This window comes from Fundulus heteroclitus, chromosome 16, assembly GCF_011125445.2.
Source record: "Fundulus heteroclitus isolate FHET01 chromosome 16, MU-UCD_Fhet_4.1, whole genome shotgun sequence".
Classification (NCBI taxonomy): domain Eukaryota; kingdom Metazoa; phylum Chordata; class Actinopteri; order Cyprinodontiformes; family Fundulidae; genus Fundulus; species Fundulus heteroclitus.
The window spans coordinates 17,789,626-17,809,557 of record NC_046376.1 but is presented as its reverse complement, the minus strand read 5'-3'; the positions used below and the strand labels follow the sequence as shown (position 1 = coordinate 17,809,557).

Sequence of the window (19,932 nt, the reverse complement as noted above, 5' to 3'; positions counted from 1 at the left end):
AATTACCAACTTGTCTTCAGGTTGACCCCATCGTCTAATGGCTTTTGGAGGGTGGCCAGAATCTGATTTTGTTTTAACAGTGCCTAATGGGCTGTCAACCCATATATTATGAATGCAGACGGCACACACACACACACACCATTCCGCCAGACTATTAGGCCTCGGTTCTATTCATTGATTTCACTCTTTACTTTTAGCTAACGATTTTGGCCTCCTATTTATGCATGCTGTTCAATCAGTTAAATACTCCATTGTTGGAAGAGCACTGGAGATGCATTTGAAGTACAGAAATTTTGTTTGACTGCGCTGTTATTAAATTGCTTTGTGCAATGCATCAAAATGAGCAATGGCATTGTCATGGTTTCGTTCTGTCCACCTGAGAGGATGAAGAGGAGGAGAGCCGGGCTTTGGGGGCTGGCTTTGTTTCAGCTCAGCCATGTTTTGAATTCCAAGTGGATCTAAAAAGATTAAATCATGTTTTCAGCCTTCCTTTCTTTTGGGACACTTGATTTTCTTTTGTCTCCATAAACACTCTCCTTGTAAACTACTAGGTTATGCATATGTTTCCAGTATTTAAGAGTAAAATATATTTTGCCTCATCACACGAGGAGAAGCTATCACAGGAAGATCTATGTGAGACATCTGCTGCCCTGAAAATGGTAAAATCAGTGTGTTGCCACCATGTCCCTCTCCATCTCACACTCTCCTCAGTATCTCACCGTCTGAATCTTCTGCCATTCCCTTGCCCCCCTTTTTCACGATCTTAGACGGCCTTCTCCATCAGAAGCTCACATCTTTATATCAGTCCAATTTTCACACGGTGGGATGGAAATTGAGTGGGAGGACTGGGTTGCAGGATAAGACGGAGGTCTGTGAGTGGTCAAAAATAAAATCCAATTTCCAAAAAAAAGAAAAAAAGAAAAAAATGAAACAACACCATCCACTCTTTCCCATCTTCTGTAAGTCTCACCTCTATATGTCTCCAAAATCTAAAAACCCTGCGCGCAATAGGAAAGCAAACAGGTGGGCACCGCGTACCAACCGTTCTCGAGTCTCTCATAGATGTTTTAACTTTTAAAGCCATTTGCTTCATGGGGGGTTATATAAAGGAAACGTGCTCAAAAAATGCCTGATGCTCAAACTGAAGACTTCAAACAACTAAACAATTTCAGAAATATAAATAAGAAAGCAGTGCCTCAAGGGCTTCAAGCTGATATAGATTTTTTTCATATTTCCCTTGTAATAGATAGTATTTGGTTTGGACATTTAGGAAGCAAGAAGGCACAGACAGTCTTACCTAAGATCCATTTTTATGTGGTAAGCCTTGTGCATGATGCAGTCTTTGTGCTGTAGTAATATTCATTTCTCTGTCACAGACAAGCTTACACTGCAAAAAGGTAACTAAAAATAAGTAAAATTTTCTTGAAATTAGTGTATTTCTCCTTGATTTGAGCAGGTAAATAAGATTATTTGCCAATGGAATGAGTATTTTTACCCCTAAAATAAGATAATTAGATATACTGAACTTGAAATAAGACCATGGAGATGAGTTGTTCCTATTTTAAGTGTAAAAAATCTTATTCCATTGGCAAACAATCTTATTTACCTGCTCAAATCAAGAAAAAATACTCTCATTTCAAGAAATACTTTCTTATTTTTTGTTCGATTTTTGCAGTGTATTCTATCTCTCGGTGGGACGAGTAATGTGTAAAACACAAAACCACATGTTTCTAAAACATCAGGCAACTGAGTGTTGACAAGTGAGGAGGGGACATACTGTTTGATGCTAAACAAATGAAATGGAAATAGTTTGAATACCATTTATTTGATTTCCTTCTGCTCATTAGATCAGAGGATATTTGCTTGCATGAGATGTGCATGGCATCAGAAAAAGCAGCTTTAAAGGATCTAATAATTTTATCTTTAGATTTTTTTTTTTTTAGGATCACAAACCCCCAGAGTGGCGGAAAAGCAGACATCTTCAGATATATCTGGCCAGGAAGTTAGGAGCCATCTACTTATTTTTGGAGGAGGAACAATAAAGAGCCTCCAGTGCTGTAATCTAGTTGACTGACAGCAGCACACAATGCATAGCATCATTCCAAACTCCAAACCAAGAAAACGTTCAATGTAGGCAATGAAATTCATGAGAGGAGATCGCAGACGGGGGAAAAAAAAGAAGTGAGAGGAATCTGCTCAAATGCTGACAGATAAGAGCGAGGCAGGGAGATGAAAGACAGCAAAGTCAGGTAAAAAAATCCCCACTGAATTGACTGACTACATGTTTTTGAGGTAGATCCTCAGTCATTTGGGGCCTGCCTCGCTGTGACTTTTTATTACTGTTACCACTCTATGCAACTGCATTCTGGTGGCTGTGAAAGACTGTCTTTTTCTATTTGTTCAAGTACGCACGGTACAAGAAAGAATTATCTCCCAGCTGTTAACAAAAGTGACAAAAGACAATGTGCAGATTAGTTTTCCATGCACATCAAGCCGTATGTACTGGTCTCTTTCTCTCCACCATTTGTTAACCGGATGGCATTCCTATTCTGGACAAATCAATCCTCTGTGTAAAATAGTAACACACGTCCAAATTACTGTGTCACTTAGTACACTGAACATAACCTTCTGACCCATATTCAGGAGAACTCTCAGGAAACAATGGTCAAAGTTTACCAAGTTTATATGAATACAAAGTGAAAATAGTAAAACAGATTGGTGGATCACTGTTAGGAAAGGTGGAGAGATGAGCTGAGCGAATAAATGGAGACTCTGTTCATGGAGGCGTGAGCAGAGTCCAGAGGTGAAGATCTATGAAGTGAGCTGCATTCCAATATGAAGTAGATGGTAGAGCGTTGTAGAGTGGACAGGTTGGCTAGAGGTTGCGAAGTAATGATAGTAACCGGTCGTGAATTTAGGAGGTGACCTTAGGAGAACATAGAGAGAGAGAGCAGGGTTAGCACAAGCCAATGAGCACAAAGGTAAAACAAATGAAGGGAAACCCTGACAGATTTGGACAAAGGTTCACCTTCCAGCAGCACAAAAAAACCTTAAACATACTTGCCAAGTCTCCCTTGAAATGGAGATTGTTAATCCTAATGGTGACTTTCCTGGTTAAGTAAATGTTTATGAAAAAAGGAAACAATCAAAGCATATTAACGTTCTAGAGTGGTCCACTCAAAGCCCAATAAATCCAATTGATGATATGAGGCAAAACGTAAAAATTGGCCGGTGCTATGCATTAACTTTGACTGAGCTTGAGCTATTTCACAAAGAAGAATGGGTACATTTTTCAATTTCTAACTATAAAAAGTTTGTACAGGCCCCAAAAGACCTGCAGCTGGGATTCCAGTGAAAGGCGGTTTTACAAAGTATTGACTTAGGAGGGCAGGAAATAAATGCATGTCACATATGTTAGATTTGCAGTAATAAAAAATGTTTTCTTTCTGCTTCACAATTTGCACCATTTTTCTAAGTCTATCAAAAAAATGTCCAAACAAAACCCATTGAAGTGTGTAGTTGTAACAATACAAAATGCAAAAATTGTGGAACTGTGTAAATATTTTACCAGTGTTTGTTAAGCTTTCTGTACGATCACATTTTAAATGACTACATATATTGTAAGGAGACAAATGTTTTGTGTACAAGGCCATGCATGTATTTCAATCTTGTAACTTGCTTTAAAAGTGTCTCCTATATAAATAGTAAAAGATCTTAATCCAATATTTGTTTTTTTTAAACTGGCAGTTACTAAAGATGCAAAATACACAAGGTCACGTCAAGGAGCAGGCCATGTAGTGAATCTGCTGAATTTTAGAGACACTTACTTAGCACTGGACCAGACCAAATGCACTTCAAAGCATAAAGGAACAAGCAAGAGGGGAAAGCAGGTGCATGCGTGAGGACTATTGAGGACACAATCCAGCCTAATATACCGCTCCCTATGTTAGATTCTCCTCTGTCCCGGCTTCTTTGATGCTCTGGGCATGGCTCATCCAATCAGTGAAATTACCATAAACGAGTTATTTTGTGAAGGATAATAAAAAGGTTTAGTTCAGAGGAAGAGAAATGCTGCCTCATGGCCTGAGGCACCCTTTCCTCTTTAAAAGATATAATATTGTATGAGTGTGAAACCAAATTATGTTTTTGTTTTCTTCAAAGTGCTGCACTCTCCAGCTGAAATTTGAGTGCTCTGAAGTAGAATTTAGGTATAAACTGCAGACCATTTATACACCTTCATCTCCCATTAAAAAGAAAAACACGTATGCACCCTATATTAAGTAGTACATTTATATGGTATGCTAGTTTTTGAAACCAAAAACATATTTATTTTCTAATGTAAAAGTTATAACACAGAAGGTTTAAATTCATTTTCAGTTACAAATTTTATGATAATGAGCTGGAAACAATTCTATAAAAGTCTTAACATCCAGTCTCTGCCACCACATGGGTGTAAATCGGGAACAGATTGCCATTTTCATCAGATAGCAAAAATTACGCTTTTATTCAGAAGCTTTTTGTTCAGTCAAGATGACAACATTGCTCCTGAGCTCATTGTAAGCACCACTGATCTGGAAAGAAAAATGCAAAAAGACCAGTTATAAAACCACTTGCATTCCATCATCATATCATGGCACTAAACTGTGAATTTTAATCTGTAGGAAGATAGAAAGCAGTTATAAGACTTCTGCTCTGACACGTACGATTATGTGAACTTTGTGTATGCACTCCCTGCCACCGAGTAGACAGCTATTTTTACACCTGTTGTCAAATCATCTGGCCTTCTCATCTCCGACCTCATCAGACCTGCAGCTCATGCCTCGTCTTTGCAGTCGCTTTGAGAGGAAGCGGTGAGACTCCCTTCAATACACACTTGTCAGTCAGCCTGAGCGACAGGGGAGATAAACATTCCACTGACCATTTTGTTATGTGCAGGTCGTCTGTGGGTCATACTAACTTTGAGTTCATGCTCTCTCTTGCTGCTTACAAGTCGTAATTCAAAATAAAGAGTAAGAAACTGGGAAGCTGTCAATCTGTATGACACATGGCAATGGCCAGGAGGCATGTATTATTTAATCGCTCTGCTTGACTTTGTGAAACATGGTAGCAGTCTTTGGGAATACTGAGCTACCAGTCTGAGGATTGGAAACCTCTGCACTGCGAGATACAGCAATAAAAATCCAATAAAACAGCGCTGTGAATGACTTTGGTGAATAACTTGGTTAATTTGCACAGATGCAGTTGGTTGCTGATGCCCTGAATAACCTCAGGTCTTACAGAAAAGGTTGTAAATGAACCCGGTCCCAAAGGAGCGTAATAAACACAACTATCCGTGCAGGCAGCAGGAAAGTCAATTTAGCAAGAAACATCCATCCTTATTAGTGTAAAATCCAAGTATTTCCAAATTCATTCAACACAAACATAACTACAGAAATGAACAAAAGTCTAAAATAATTTAGTTATATTTTTTATGAGATTTCAGACTCAGTGGTATTGATCGATATCATGGATGTAGTTCCACCAAGCTCCACTCAGCTCCACACATCCATCTGGAATCGCTGCCATTGGGAGGGATTTCAGTACTACAGAAAATAGATGAGCTAAACAGGATTGCCTGTTTAGCTCATCTATTGTGAGCTAGTTGTGAGAAGTGACCGTTTGGATTCAGATAACAATGGTGGCTCGCAGCGAGCAAGCAACCGGTAACAGTGATACTGTTATTTCATCAGTGTTGTCCAACTTACCGATTATTATTTCTTTAAAAAAACAAGAGAGAAAACAGCTTTGAAGGCCCTCACCCCTCTCCCGACCGGGTTTGGGAAAAGCTTGATCTCTCCTAACATCAGCATCACAATTTGGTTTCGTTGTGAGTGGTTGAAGTGGCACATCAAGTGGTTTATCCAACATGCAAGTATTTTTGATAAGGCCCCTCCTTCTGAAATACATCTCCAATGGAGCAATACCAGATGGATGTGGGGACCTCTGCGGAACAAAATCCATCTGGCGAGAGTCAGGTTAGCACAGTGCAGGAAAGGAAGGATTTAGCATGGCTGGTGAGGACAGCACAGGGGATTGTAGGATGCTGCCCACAATATTTGGGCACACTCGAGTGCGAGCCACCAGAATTGACAAAGATTCCTGGATAGGGGTCGAAACGTTTTCAGAAAGAATTGAGCAAAAGTTCGGTTGTCTCCGATTTTTTGGCATGACACGGTTTATGCTACATGAGTCCAGAAAAGGGCCTGACGCATTGCCACAGATCCCACACACAATGCACTGTCTGACTGACTTCCATCAGCGAAACACAGGAATATCAAATCAAACACAAATAGCTTTCAAAAAGATGTAAGGACGACTGCCCCCTGCTGAGAAGTTTGTGGTCTGTTACATGTTACAAACACACTACTGGCAATGCCTATTTGCACACTCCATTTCTCAGGGAATGTCTGATTGCACAGTTCTGCAAATGAAGGCTTAAAATTATTGCAGTCGTCACTGGGGGCATGGGCACATCCTCAAGGGAAAGTTGAGTGATTAATTCATGCAACAACACAGCAATTCATATTGTTAAAAAAGGGACTGATATCAGACTATTTCCACAAATCTGGGACCTAATATGAGACAGGGAAAAATGAAGTCACTCTTGAAAGAAAGCCAGAAGAAGTCCTGTTTACAGTTTGCCCAATCCACTACAGTTTTTGAACGTGCGAAGCAGCAAGTGACATAATATCAGCTGTAATAACAGGAAAAAGTGGTTCTACAATGTATTGATTCAGTGAGTGTGCATGCAAATGGACAACACACCTTTTAGTCTTGTGAAAGAACTTTCTTCCACTTCATAATTATACCTTTGTTACTCTAACACAGGGATTCCCATAGTGTTGTGCCACTAGGGGGTGCACCAGATTAAAATTGTAATTGCGGTCTGACAGTGTTTTTCCCCCACACAATAAAGATGTGTAAATAAACATTTGCTTTGTAAAAATTTAAATCAAAAGCTGTAAATGTAATCAATAAATAAAAATGTATTGTAATGATCCATATTAGACTTTATTGATAAGTACTGTTGCACACTTACTGTTTCTTTAAGTTAGGTTGTTTTGAAGAAATGTGTGGCTTCCAGGGGGAGGAGTGGTGATTCGTTAACCTGACAACAGCCAGATGCATGTATCGCGCCGCCTAGTGGAGCTAGGCGGAGCGATACATGCAGCTGGCTGTTGTCAGGTTAGTGATTCGTGGGACTGGCGGGAAAAGCTGTTCCGTTCTGTTCGTCCTAAAATAAAGTGTTTCCAGCAAAACCTCGGCCTGGTTCTTGGGTGTCAAAATGCAATGTTAAAGTATTCACATAAAAATTTATTTATTTAAAAGAAATCCTCTTCTACGCTTCATTTTAGGATGAAATATGCGAATTGTGCTGTATATGTGCACCTGGCTTGTGGCCTCTACCTCAATCATTCTCGCAAGTATGCTCAATTGGCTGAAATCAGGGAAACTGTCATGTAGGTGAGACATCTAAGGTTAGTGATGAGGGAGGAGAGGAACCAAGAGTGAGAGAGAGAGGAATTGGAGGCAACAGTTGAGAGAATTGCAACCGATGCGGTGGAAGAAAACGAGCGAGAATCAGAAAATGTCTCTTTCTCTCTCCTGACTTTACTTTGTTTACGTCAGCAGAGGAAAATTTTTATTTGGGCCGAAAGTTTTATTTACGAGATTAAATTGAGTGACTGTCTCTCTATCGATCGCGCATCACCTACAAACAGCGCTGTCCATGATGCTGTGACCCTGAACCGGTGACAAGCACTGATGCACATGTCATGACTACACCATTGCTGCTGGTAGACACGGTTTCTTGACTATGTTCATGCACAGAGCTGTAATAATTTTCATTGTGATTCAGACAGGTGTAGTTCATTTTAAAGATGCAGTTTTAGCGCATATTCAGACAGGAACAGGGAAACCGGCGGTGGGGCTGCGGGGAGCTGAGATCTGTTGCTGTGGGCGGGTTTATCTGCTGGATGTAACGCCGTGAAACAATCAGGAAATAACTTTTTATTTCTCTGATTAATAACTTTTATATTTAGCGCTCTGTAATTGGTACTCTGTGCCGGACACAAATCAAATGAAGCTTCTTCATGTTTGTATTTTGCGGCGTAAAATTGTGAGTCAGATTTAGAAGCTGAAATAAATAAAGTGTGAACACACACAGGTAGATCATCAGAGTTTACTCCGTGAATCCACCAGGATGGTCTCTGCTTCAGAGACGTTTCAGGTTGTAGAGGTGTGATCAATCTTTCTCTCGCTCCACGCTGAGCCACCGATGCACCTGAAAATCCTCAGGATTCTGTTGTGGATGTTGTGTGTAACTTCATTGCAATTTATTTCAAATTCTGTTCTAACTTTGTTTCCATAACCTTTGTTATGAAGGTGGAGTTGTAACTGAAACTGCCAATTTTCTTTTTTTTTGAAGATTGGGGGTGCGTCAACTTGGTTGGGTCACGAAAGGGGGTGCGCGGCTAAAAATGTTTGAGAACCGCTGCTCTAACATATAAAATCTCCATAAAACGCATTGGGTTTTGTTGTAAATTCACTAAATGAAAAAGCTCATAGCTTCGAAGCTTCTAGCACTACCATGTTGTGAATGACACAATCAGGATAATAATGCATGAGTTAAACATTTGACAGGAAACTTGTTTTTGTTGTTCTATTTACTTCTGAATTTTTTTAAAAATCAATAAGGTTAATGTGTCTCACCAATTAATTCCTTAGCTTTTGCATTTCTCAGCTTTAAAACTTTCTTCCACTAATTATCTTGCTTCCTCTCAGATTTATGAAGCGTTGCTGATGAATAACAAGTCTAAAATGGAGCTCACTGCTAGAAATGATAGTTTGTAAATGTGATGAAAGCATAGCTTTCCATTTACCCACATTTTACATTTTGACAGCATCTTGTGTGAAGTATAATTGCACACGAAAGAGTATTTTTATATCATTGTTTTGGTGATTTACATAGTAAACGACTTGAATATTTTCAAGTGCATCAATGATTCTAGACCATAAATGCAGTTTATTTGAGGTATAAATTTGGGAAATTAGTTATTTTGCTCTGGAACTTTGTTGTTCTTGACCTCTGCATTTGCCCTCCATTTGACTAAAAAATTCTTCCTTGTTTTTATCATGTTTTTAAGTTTCCTATTATATGGCTGTGTGCTTATACATACACAACCACTCAAAAGTGTTATCAAGAAAACTCACATTGTATTAGTTGAATGACTTGCAAAATGAATAGAAAATATAGTCAAGACAAGGTTAGAAATAATGATTTGTACCTGATGTAATAATTTTGTCCTTCAAACTTTGATTTACCAAAATATCTTCAATTTGCAGCACTTACAGCCTTAGAGACCTGTGGCATACTAGCCATCAATTTGTTGAGGTATTCTTAGGAAATTTCTCTAGAAGCTTTTCCCACAAGTTGGATTGGCTTGATGGGCACGTCTTACATACCTATGATCAAGCTGCTCCTGCAACAGCTCAAAAGGGCTGACATCTAGCGACTGTGCTGGCCACTCCATTAAAAAATGGTATACCACAATGACAATGTCTAGACTGTTTTTCCTGATTGATTTAATGTATTTTAATCGAAGAAAAGGGTGATTTTTATTGAAAACACAAGTAAATTTCGAAGTGACCCCAAACCTTTGAGCAGTAGTGTATATTAATTTTGTTAAGCACTTTGGTAATTTGGATGTATTGATTGATTGATTGATTGATTGATTGATTGATTGATTGATTGATGGATCGATTGGTTGGTTTTTATTGACACATTTTATATGTGCATAGAGCATCTAAAGCCTCTGTAGTGTGGTTATGTGGATAAGCAAAACCCGCATGTGGTTTCAGCCAAGCATATAAAGAAAACAAAAGTCCTTTTGTACACACACACAAAACCTCAGTGGGTTTGGCGTGAACAATAAACTGCAATCAAAACCATGACACCGCATTGCTCTCTTTGCTTCACTTTGTATTACATCGACTTTTTACAAGTCTGTCAGGGAGCAAATTTCAGCTATTTTCTTTCAGCGGGTCAGCTCTATGTAGCTGAGAACTTTATTGAGTTCAGCAACAGATTAAAACCAGGTGTATACACTGTATAATAAGAAAACAACCTTTTTTTATTTTCACTAAATTTCCTATTTTAACTCCATAAGGAATGAGAATATTTCCATTTGCTGAATACCAGAACAGTGAGGGAGATGATTTGCTGAGAATTTTGTTATTGCTTCTATCAAGTCAGAAATTGCACTCAGATGAGTGTGCCTTCAAATAACTTGGATAAAGCCCAGGGGTGAAATTTATAAAACAGTGCATAAGATCTACACTCAAAGTCTGGGTACACCCCAAAAACTGAAGATGGCGTGCCACAACAAAAATTAATAAAAAAAATAAATAAATAAAGCCATGATTTATAAAACCATGTGTGTACACACCAGCCAGTAATTTCCCTTTATAAATCACAACCGTTCCTGAACATTTGTATACCAGGTTCCATTTCATGCCCAGCCCTGTACATGGCCAAATTAAACCACAAATGGTAAATGCAAAGCACCTCCTGCATGGCAATGTGTATTTAAATGAGCCAGCTGATCAATGTTATTTCATGGTTACCAACGGCAACCACCAAATAAACTGTGCGAAAAATCAGGGAAAGGCCTCGTGTAAATCAGACGGAAAAGCACACATGTTGTCCACTTTTAAGAAAACTTGTTAAAAAGTTAATCTTGTTACTGTCTTAAATTTTAGCTCGTGCTCTGTGTTGAAATTCTTCTTGTCTTGGAGGAGGGGGTGTGTCCAGATCGTTGAGGAGCAGGGAGGCCTGGAGGGATGAGGGGTTTTCACCCTGATGGTGAAGAATCCCCTCACCCTACTCCATCCTGATCAACGTATCAAACACCTCCACTTTGCATTTTAAGAAGCCAATGGCATGCTTCACAGCTGAGCATGCATGGGTGTGAGTGGTAAAGCACACTTCCTCTGCGCTCTGGGGTTTGGAGAGTGGGTTATGACGCATCACCTGAGGGGTTAGCCACTGTCAGCTGTAGGTTTTAACAGAATACAATGCTCTACGGAGTATAAATCATCATGTTAGCCAGTCATCATCATGGGCCAAGAAATCCTGGTGTCCCTGAAGACGCGTTTCCTCCTAATTCTCCTTGCAAGGTCGCCCAGCAGTGCCAATGCATCCACCTCGCAGCATTACGCATGAGTGTCACCACAGTATATAAATGTTTACATCAATCAGTGTGATTGCTGCACACCTTGCCACAATATGTGTTAATCAGTGGGGAACGTCACCCTAGAGATCATTGAGGAGAGGAACGTGACTGTGGGAAAAACTTTATGAAAAGTGCGGACTAAGATTCAAGAATAATTTTATTAAACTATGAAGTCCTCATGTATAGTTTTGGCTCACCAATGTAAGCATGAATAACATTGCACTTTGTAATGCTTATGATAAAGTCAATATATGAGTAAAGTCTGATATGGAATGAAATTGAACGCCTGAGAGGAATAATTATGCAGCCTGGCTGCAGTTCACCACTTTAACATCTGCGTAGTCCATTTCCCTTGTCAAACATGGGTGAGAGTTTGCGTGAGGGACTGCCCATGCTGACGTCAAGTTGTTCTTTATAGATCACTGGCTTTGCGTATAAAGTGACGTAAGCGAGGTTTAGGCCACATTTTGTGGAAACACAAGCTTTATGAATGAGACTTCAGATGATTATCACATGGCTTTGAAAGCTTCTTGTATTAAATAACAGCTGTGATTACAGACTTTACAGAGTAAAGTCCATCTATTCAAAATATTTCATGCAAATGCAATCACCATGGGGTGGGCATCCTACCATTTAGGAAGGAAGCATTCCATGTCCCAGAGATACTGCACATGTTTTGGTCTGAAATGTGTGTATTTACCCCAGAACAAAAGTACAAGATTTTTTGAAGATGCTGGCTGAAACTAGTAATAGTGTCATTATTCAGAGTCAAAGGACACTTTTACCAACATAGGCTTTAGGGCTATTGAGAGAGAAAAAAAGCCATTGCTCTAAAAGAAACATAAAAACCTAGATTACAAAAACCTTAACTTTTAAATACATGTCAAGTTGTCTGATGATACCTAACTGGAAGTTTAAGCGATATTGGCCATAGTTACATCTGAAAAAAGTTGAAGACTGAGAACAACATCCCTACTAGGAAGAACAGCGGGGTCATTATCAGCTGTAGTTGTTTTGTATTTTTTTCCAGAGGGACTTGTGCACACTGCAAAGTAGACGTTAGCACCCAGGAAGGCTTGAGTACAACCGAGTCTTCCAAATTGACGGCTTTAAGGATTCTGTTAATGTATGAATAGAAACAATTAAACTTTGAATTTTGTGTGATGAAGTTTGTTCCAGTAAAACTAAAGAAGTCTAGTCAAGGATTTACTTAGCTTATTGAATTTTTTTTTTTCTTTTGGTAATATATGAATAGAAATAATTAAGCTTTGAAATGTTAGTGATGAAGCTTGTTCCAGTGAAACAATGAAACCAAAGAAGTTATTCAAGTTGTAGCAAAAGAAAAGTTGGGCAAAATATACTTTAGATGAGAAATCCCCAAGGATATACCTTGATTATTTCTTATTATGAATATAAACAATTAAGTACTGTGCTTTTACGCTTTGTGTATGTATGAAAGAAGTCTGGTCAAATATTTACTTAGCTTATTCCTTTGTTAGTGTAATAGTTTTCTTTTCCTGTGTAATTATTTTCCTCTGGAGATAGGCACCAGCAACCCCTGCGACCCTATGAGGGACTAAGTGGGTCAGAAAATGGATGGATGGATGGATGTTTTTCTGTTCATATACAGCTCTTTGAATCATTACTGAAAAGTGCTATATGAATAAATTTGCCTTGCCAGAGACTATAAGAACACCACCAAATTTGTAACAAAGTGGCATACAAAAACCAAAGTCAATGTTTTGGGGCGGCCTGATCTCAAATCCAAAGAAGATTTGTGGCTGTCTTTGAAATCAAAATGCAACTCAGGTTCAGTTTTACCTGTTTTGTCAAGAGAAATGGGCCAAACTTTCTGTGAAGTTACTGTGAGAACCTTGTGGAAAGATAACAAGACCCTTTGAGCTAAGTCACACAGCTTAAAAGGCAATCAGTCTAAATGAGAAAAGTTTAGTCTGAATTGCCCAACACCAAGAAAAAGGTTATGTGTCTTTTTAGAGTGTATGTCAATCGGGTTTTAGCTCTGAATATTACTGTTGCCATGTAAAGTCTGTGAAATTAGCCCCCCATCTTTTGAAGAAAAATGCAATGCCTTTATCTATGATTTGCATTTGCAGGTGTACAATATATGGGGCAGGATTTGTTCAATGCAAGGCTTGGTTGAACGTTTTCGAGAATCAATTCGGATTAAATAGCTCAACTGAAAAATCTTTTCATTAGACACAGTGCACTTGAAATTCCCATTAATCTATTTCCTTAGAAAAACAAGGGACTGACTTGCAATAAGGCCCTGCAGCTGATGCCAAGACTTCAGAACAAACACAATTAATGCTGTGTAGCTAACTATGTTTCACCTGTGAGTTATTTCGAGGCTGCTGGTCACATGCTTTTGTCTCCGACACTCCGCTATACAAGCTGTTCTGGGGCTGAAGCATCCAAAATAGATAAAATATTGAGTTAGCGGGGATAGAAACAAGGTCATTAGTATAACAGCTGCAACATCACAATTCTACTTACGTTGCGCCTCTGATGTTTCCCCTTGGCGGGCGGTAAAAAGTAAAAGGCAGTTCTGCGCCAGAGCAAGACAAACTGTGCAGAAAGTATAGCTGCAGTCTCCTGAACACAAGCCAGAGCACAGGTCCACACACATCTGGCAGCAGATGTCACAACAGTGGTCAGAGCAGTATCTCCAATCCTCACACATACAAGGGCAGCCACCAACCGGTCTGCATTCCTCTTGGCTTTGTAGGCAGCAGTTGTAAGGCTTGCAAGACAGTAACCCCATGGGAGAGCCTGCCTGAGTGTTAAAAAACACACACACACGCACAAAGAGGCACCGGGAGATGAGATATTGGAAGAAATCACTGTCTGGAAAAATGGCCTCCTTTTTAAGTCCCGAATCGGAATGGAAGATGTACAAAAAGGAACTCTGAAGAAAAGAGATGCTGATAATTGGCTGTCAGCCTGTCATGAACATCGGGTGAGCTTTTCTATTTCAAGCTGCATCCAAAGTTCTTGCCATCTGCAGTGTTTGTTCTCCGAACAGCCTGACCAACTTTCAAATGCACTGGCTGATATCAGACTTTGCCCCCCGAGGCCTCGCTTCAGTCATCATCTCTGACGTTCACAAGATGAGGGACGAGCAGAGAAGAAATATCTCTTTTGAGACAGCATGACATCCTTAAATGCAACTATAAACAGACGTGTTCTCTGTTCTTGCAAAGTCAAAATGTTCGCAACCGGAACAGAAACGCTTTTCTGATATCAGCGTGAAACGGCACAGAGAGGCGCTCTCTCAGGCTTGCTTGTCATGGGACCTACAAGATAGGGACAGTGGTGAAGCAAGGATAATGAACCATGCAGAACAAATGAGGAAACAATTATTTGATTACAACTACAGCAATAACCTTGTTAGTTCAGTGAAAATGAAAGAAGATGGCAACAGTTTCACAAATGCCTGCTATAATAAAAAGGACAAAGCAATTATTGGGGTCATACTGCTCTTTTATCAAGTAAGATATTTTAAGAAGCAACTGGTTTAAAAAAAAAGAGCTTACCTGTTTTTTCTCTGCAAAGAATGATGCCAAATCAAAGCTTTGTAAACACTCAAGAAAGACACTTCAATGTCACGACGATACCAGCTCTGACTACATCAATCAAGAGCCAATCACAGCGATGTCAGAACACACATCCACTCACTTTGTGCAATCATGGGAAGGGAACTGCTGTTAAAAGCAACTGGAAAGGTATACGCAACAGCATTTGTCAGGAGGTAAAAAATAAAGGAAAAAAAAAACTTCTGGACTGAATTTGCATTAGTGAAAGAACTATAATAAGGTGGACGGTGAGTTATTTCAAGAAGACAACAGCCCATATGTGAATTGCACCAGAGGTAGGTGTGCTGCATTCTGCCTGGCGGGAATAGAAATTTAGCTTTGTGAGAACTGATTCAACTTTGTACTTTTGGAAAACTGCAGAGACAAAATAAAAACTTTGCACAGCTTTCACGGTTCCAATTTGGGGCTGGAGCATATACAGCTGTGGATAAAAAAAAGAAAGAAAAATAAATCCCATCTTCACATTGTACCTTGCAGACTACTGAGTTCCCTGTGGTCATTTTCAAATGAGTCAGTACTGCTGAGTGAGTACAAAAAGGACAAGAAATGGTATGCCACTGTATCTTATTTTGAAGAAAACAAGTGCTATAGTGCTATATCAAGATCAATGAGACCTGCTTCAGACTGACTGAAGGTAATTTTACTGAAGTCAATTCTTCACTAGCTGAGGTTCTCTTTCCTAATCTTCTCTTTACTCTGATAGCCCTCAAATTAACACAAGCACGTGTCCCTTTTTGTCTGAAGACATGGCAAAAGGAAAAGTTCTGATTAGAATCAATGCAGCTTTACAGTTTGCAAACATCACAAACAGTGCCTGTTAAGACAGGACCGGGGTTCGTGCCAGCAAATCATAAGCAAAAACAGATCATTTCCATAATACTGTCAGGCACTTTTAACAATCAGAGCAGGTCCTTTGCAAAAACAAACACTTCTTCTGTGCCATGGGTGATTACCCCTTGTTATTACACTGAAGTTGTTACAGTAAGCAGTTACCTATAATGGGAACCTGGCTCACTATGGCTCTGATTACAATGACATTTTTTTCAATCAATGTGCAAAACCCAAATTCTAAAGCAAATGGGGAAAAAGCTGAAAATGAAAATAGGCTAAATATTCCCTACAAGGGAATACTGGATGTTGCCTTTTGTGATGTTATTCAGATGGCTTTTAGAAAGCGTCTTCCACATTTTATAAGGGCTGACTTGATGCATGTGCACGTTTGCCTTACTTCGCTCATTACATGGCATGACTGGAGGGTGCGTCCCCTCAGCTGCATCCCCTGAGGCAGATGCCAGATTGCCTTTTGTTGGCCAAGTGGTAATTAGGCTTCATTGTGGCTTGCTAATATATTTCTTCCTAAGCTCCTAGCTTACCTTGTTGTTGCCCTCCTTCCAGGAAACCGCTCAATAAGTGTTTACAAACTTGGTAATTGTTGCACAGATTCTTGATCTGATCAATAACCATTTACACTCTGTCATGCTAATTTCCATTTGCACATGCTGTAGCTGGTTGCGTTTACAGTCATACCTATTGCATAGTTTTTCTCACATCATTCTGTAATGAGGTTGATGTCTTTCCTCTATTTAACTTGAATATTGGATTCTCATCTGAATATGCCATATAATCAATAATTACGCAATGTTTTATGGTAAGAATTGTGGTAAAGGTTATCTTTGCCTTTGGCCACTCCACTGGCCACATCACTGGATCAGCTCCCCTAGCTCCGCTCCTCTGGATCCTCTTTCAGGAGTAACTTTCTGGACACCTCCACAATCTGCCATTAGCACTCGCCCTGAAACATTCATCCATCATCTCCATTTTCCCCTGGAAAAAAAACAAATCATCATAAAAACAACATGCCAACCTCGGCCTCCGTTGTTATACTCACCTACTCCCTGGAAACTTCACATTCACAAAAACAGTAAGATTTCCACCTCTTCACATTCATGATCAACTATCAGATATTATTTCCTGCGGTAATCACTTACCTTCTTTCCTCAGTGTTGTCCTGAAATCTTCCCTTTATCCCAGAAGAAACATTAAGTTATTCTTGTTTGTCAATACACAGTTTAAACCTCTTATTGTTGTCCATAGTTGTTGCTGCATGGGGTCTCTCATGCAAGAAACATGACACTGGCAGAGTGATCAGAGTGACTAGTCTTCATATCCAATGTATTTGTGGATGAACTGCAGCTAGAGGCTGAGACTAACATGCCTGAGAAAATATATGTCCCTAAGAGGAGAAAAAGGAAGAGATGTCTGGAGACAGGACTTGTGACAGCAGTGCTGGTTCGTACACAAGGATAGTGATTTGAGGTGCAGTCGGGACAAACTGTGAACCAATTACTGAACATAGTTAGGATATGCTGTCAAAACTATGGCGGTCCCACTGCACAACAAGCATTCTAACTTATACTGCAGCAGCAAAAATTATTTGTGATTTATTATTCTATTATTTATTAACTTAAAAAGATCGATAAATGTTTAAATTACAAATTTTTTGTCATGTAATGTTGCCAGTTATTTATACCGTCTTGTGAAACTACTTACAAAAAACCCAGACGCTATGATTGAAATTGCTCATATATATATATATATATATATATATATATATATATATATATATATATATATATATATATATATATATATATATATATATATATATATACACTGATAGGACCCACATTCATCACAGTTAATCAAGGACAGAGAACAGAGTACATCTGTTCACATGGCAGCTCTCCTGACATTTTATATTCTTTCCTCCTCCTCCTCACTGTCGTTTCATCTCTTTCACTGTCTTCCTTCTTTTTAGTAGAGAGCCACACATTCCCTCGTGTTCCCAGCAACACAAATGTCAGCAGGGCAAACGTGACAGGTGAACGACAGTGAAGTAGATCTGACCTTGACGGCTCTGAGAGTGAAGTGTCGGCAATAAAAGGCCGGAGTGAGCTATTGTTGGCCCTGGGGCATCCATTAATGAATGACATGAAACAGTTGTGAGATTCAGTGGGTGGAGTAGCGGCGGTTGCAGAGGGGGGAATGATAGAGGGTGGGTGAAAGCAGCCCACACATGGCCCTCACCTGTGCTGAGCCCAGCCATCATCTCATGTGCACCACGCATGCGAACACACACACAAACCCACACAGACGGTCACAAGCAACAGCTGATGAGCATGGGAAGTGGGTTTTCAGAAAAGCATGCAACCCCCTAAAACCACTCAACATCGGGTGACATTCTTTCCAGAGGGTGTTTCCAGCACCGTTGTGTAAATTACAGCCAATTTCGTGGCCTTATTTCCGAAATAGACTCCTTATATGCTTGCATATCTCAATCAAGCATCAATCATGCACATATAACAATCAGAGAAAAACTACTAGGATGGAAAAACATCTCCTGCCTTTGCAGTCTAGCCACCTAGAAATTGCTCTGAGGAAGAGAGACTGGTGCATGCATTCATGCATCTTAAATTCAAAGCACCAAAAGTAAAACAAAGCTTTGGTTTCTTAATGTGTTTGCCGTTTCAGATGATATCAGGGATAATTATACGTAATGAATTGAGGTGATAAGTGTCAGATGACTAATGGAAAGCAGCACTTAACCCTCATAAACCCTTCGCTTAGAGTCTGGATAATCAGGTTACAGCTGTAGATTTGCTCTTTATTCATGGACACTGACCCTCCTGCACAACAAATTTACTGTGATTGTGAGCAGAACACATCAAACATCTGTGAACACATTGACATGCTTTATCCAAGTTCCGCCACTCCATCACTGGGTCCCACTAGTGCTTTGCGAGATGTTTACAATGGGATTCCACAGCTTGCTTTGGGAGGATGGGTCAAGATAAGCTATGAGTAAGAGTTTAAGCAGTAAAAACGGTCAGAGATTTACTGGATCTGTCACTGGAAGACGTAGCATAGCTCTGTGAATTATAGTAGGAGTTGGGAGCGGGGCGGGGCACCTGCTATTCCAGGGTGTCAGTGGGACCGGTAAAACTCTCATATTTTATCCAAGTCATACCATCCAACCTTTTATGGTCCCTGCTCCTGCAACTGTACATCAGCCCTGTCAGCTGGGTGTGGAGCGAGACTATGGTGATAGGTAAAATGGTGAAGTTTCTGATTTCAGAGAAATAGGGGGAAAAAAAGTTAAAAGGGGAAATTGTGGTTCTTTTGAACACACACACCGTGCTTTTAAAAAGTATAGACACCCTTGTTAAAATGGTTTATTTTGCGCAAAAAATGTAACCAGTGCAAAACATGTCCTATTTGCCACGCTTTTTCTACATATAATGTGACTTTTGTATTTTTAAGATTCCACTGACAAACAAATCCATTAGCAGACAAGAAGAGGTTTCCCCTTCTCTGCTTGCTCGGATGGTTCCTCCACTTGCTCCCGTTGTGCTTGTACTGTTTTAAAAAATACTGTTGGACTAATCTACTTTAACTGTTGAGAGGAGGACCAGACAATGTTAGGAGCTGCTACTCTTTACAAGGCAACACAAGCTAATCAGTACAAGACCAGGCTACTACAGGTGACCAGAACAAACTTCTCCAGAAAATAGCAGTGATGGAAACCAAAACCGATTGGCTTGAACTGAATTTTCCATTGCCTCAAATAGTCAAAGTGATATTATGAGAATCCCTTTTTTTAAGGACAGTTCAATTGAAACCTAGAACCACATTTTCTCTTCCAACACCCCTGGGTTCTGCAACCAGTACATAACTTCCATTCTAAAAAAATCTCATTGATTTGATGTCTCCCATTACCCTGCCCTTGTTCAAGGCCCGGCTAAAGACCTATTTTTAGACATTTTAGACACAGTCTAAATGGAAAGGCAATGTCAAAAATCTGAATGGAAGTGGCATCTATAAAGAGACTTCACAGATATCAATTTCTACTGAAAAATGCAAGACAATACTTATGAGCAACAAAAAATTTTAATAAGCAACATTAATAACCCTTGTATTGAATGTGGAGGCAAATGGTGTATATGGAAATTAAACTGACTGACAGCTAAATAGCACCACCAAGAAAC

General features: G+C 39.5%; 1 long non-coding RNA gene across 4 annotated transcripts in view; it reads right to left on the bottom strand.

Annotated features, from left to right (window-relative positions):
- Positions 1–17,404, bottom strand: part of LOC110369036 — a 35,324-nt gene extending 17,920 nt beyond the window's left edge. The window contains exons 1-3 of one of the 4 annotated variants that reach the window (XR_002428641.2): positions 13,788–17,383; positions 13,625–13,696; positions 2,666–2,926 (exon numbers count right to left, since the gene is read on the bottom strand). This is a non-coding gene — a long non-coding RNA (uncharacterized LOC110369036). Of the gene's footprint in view, positions 1–2,665; positions 2,927–13,624; positions 13,697–13,787 lie in introns of those variants that run through there. The other 3 variants (XR_004932940.1, XR_004932938.1, XR_004932939.1) reach the window with 3 other exon arrangements.
- Between the last annotated feature and the right edge of the window lie 2,528 nt (positions 17,405–19,932).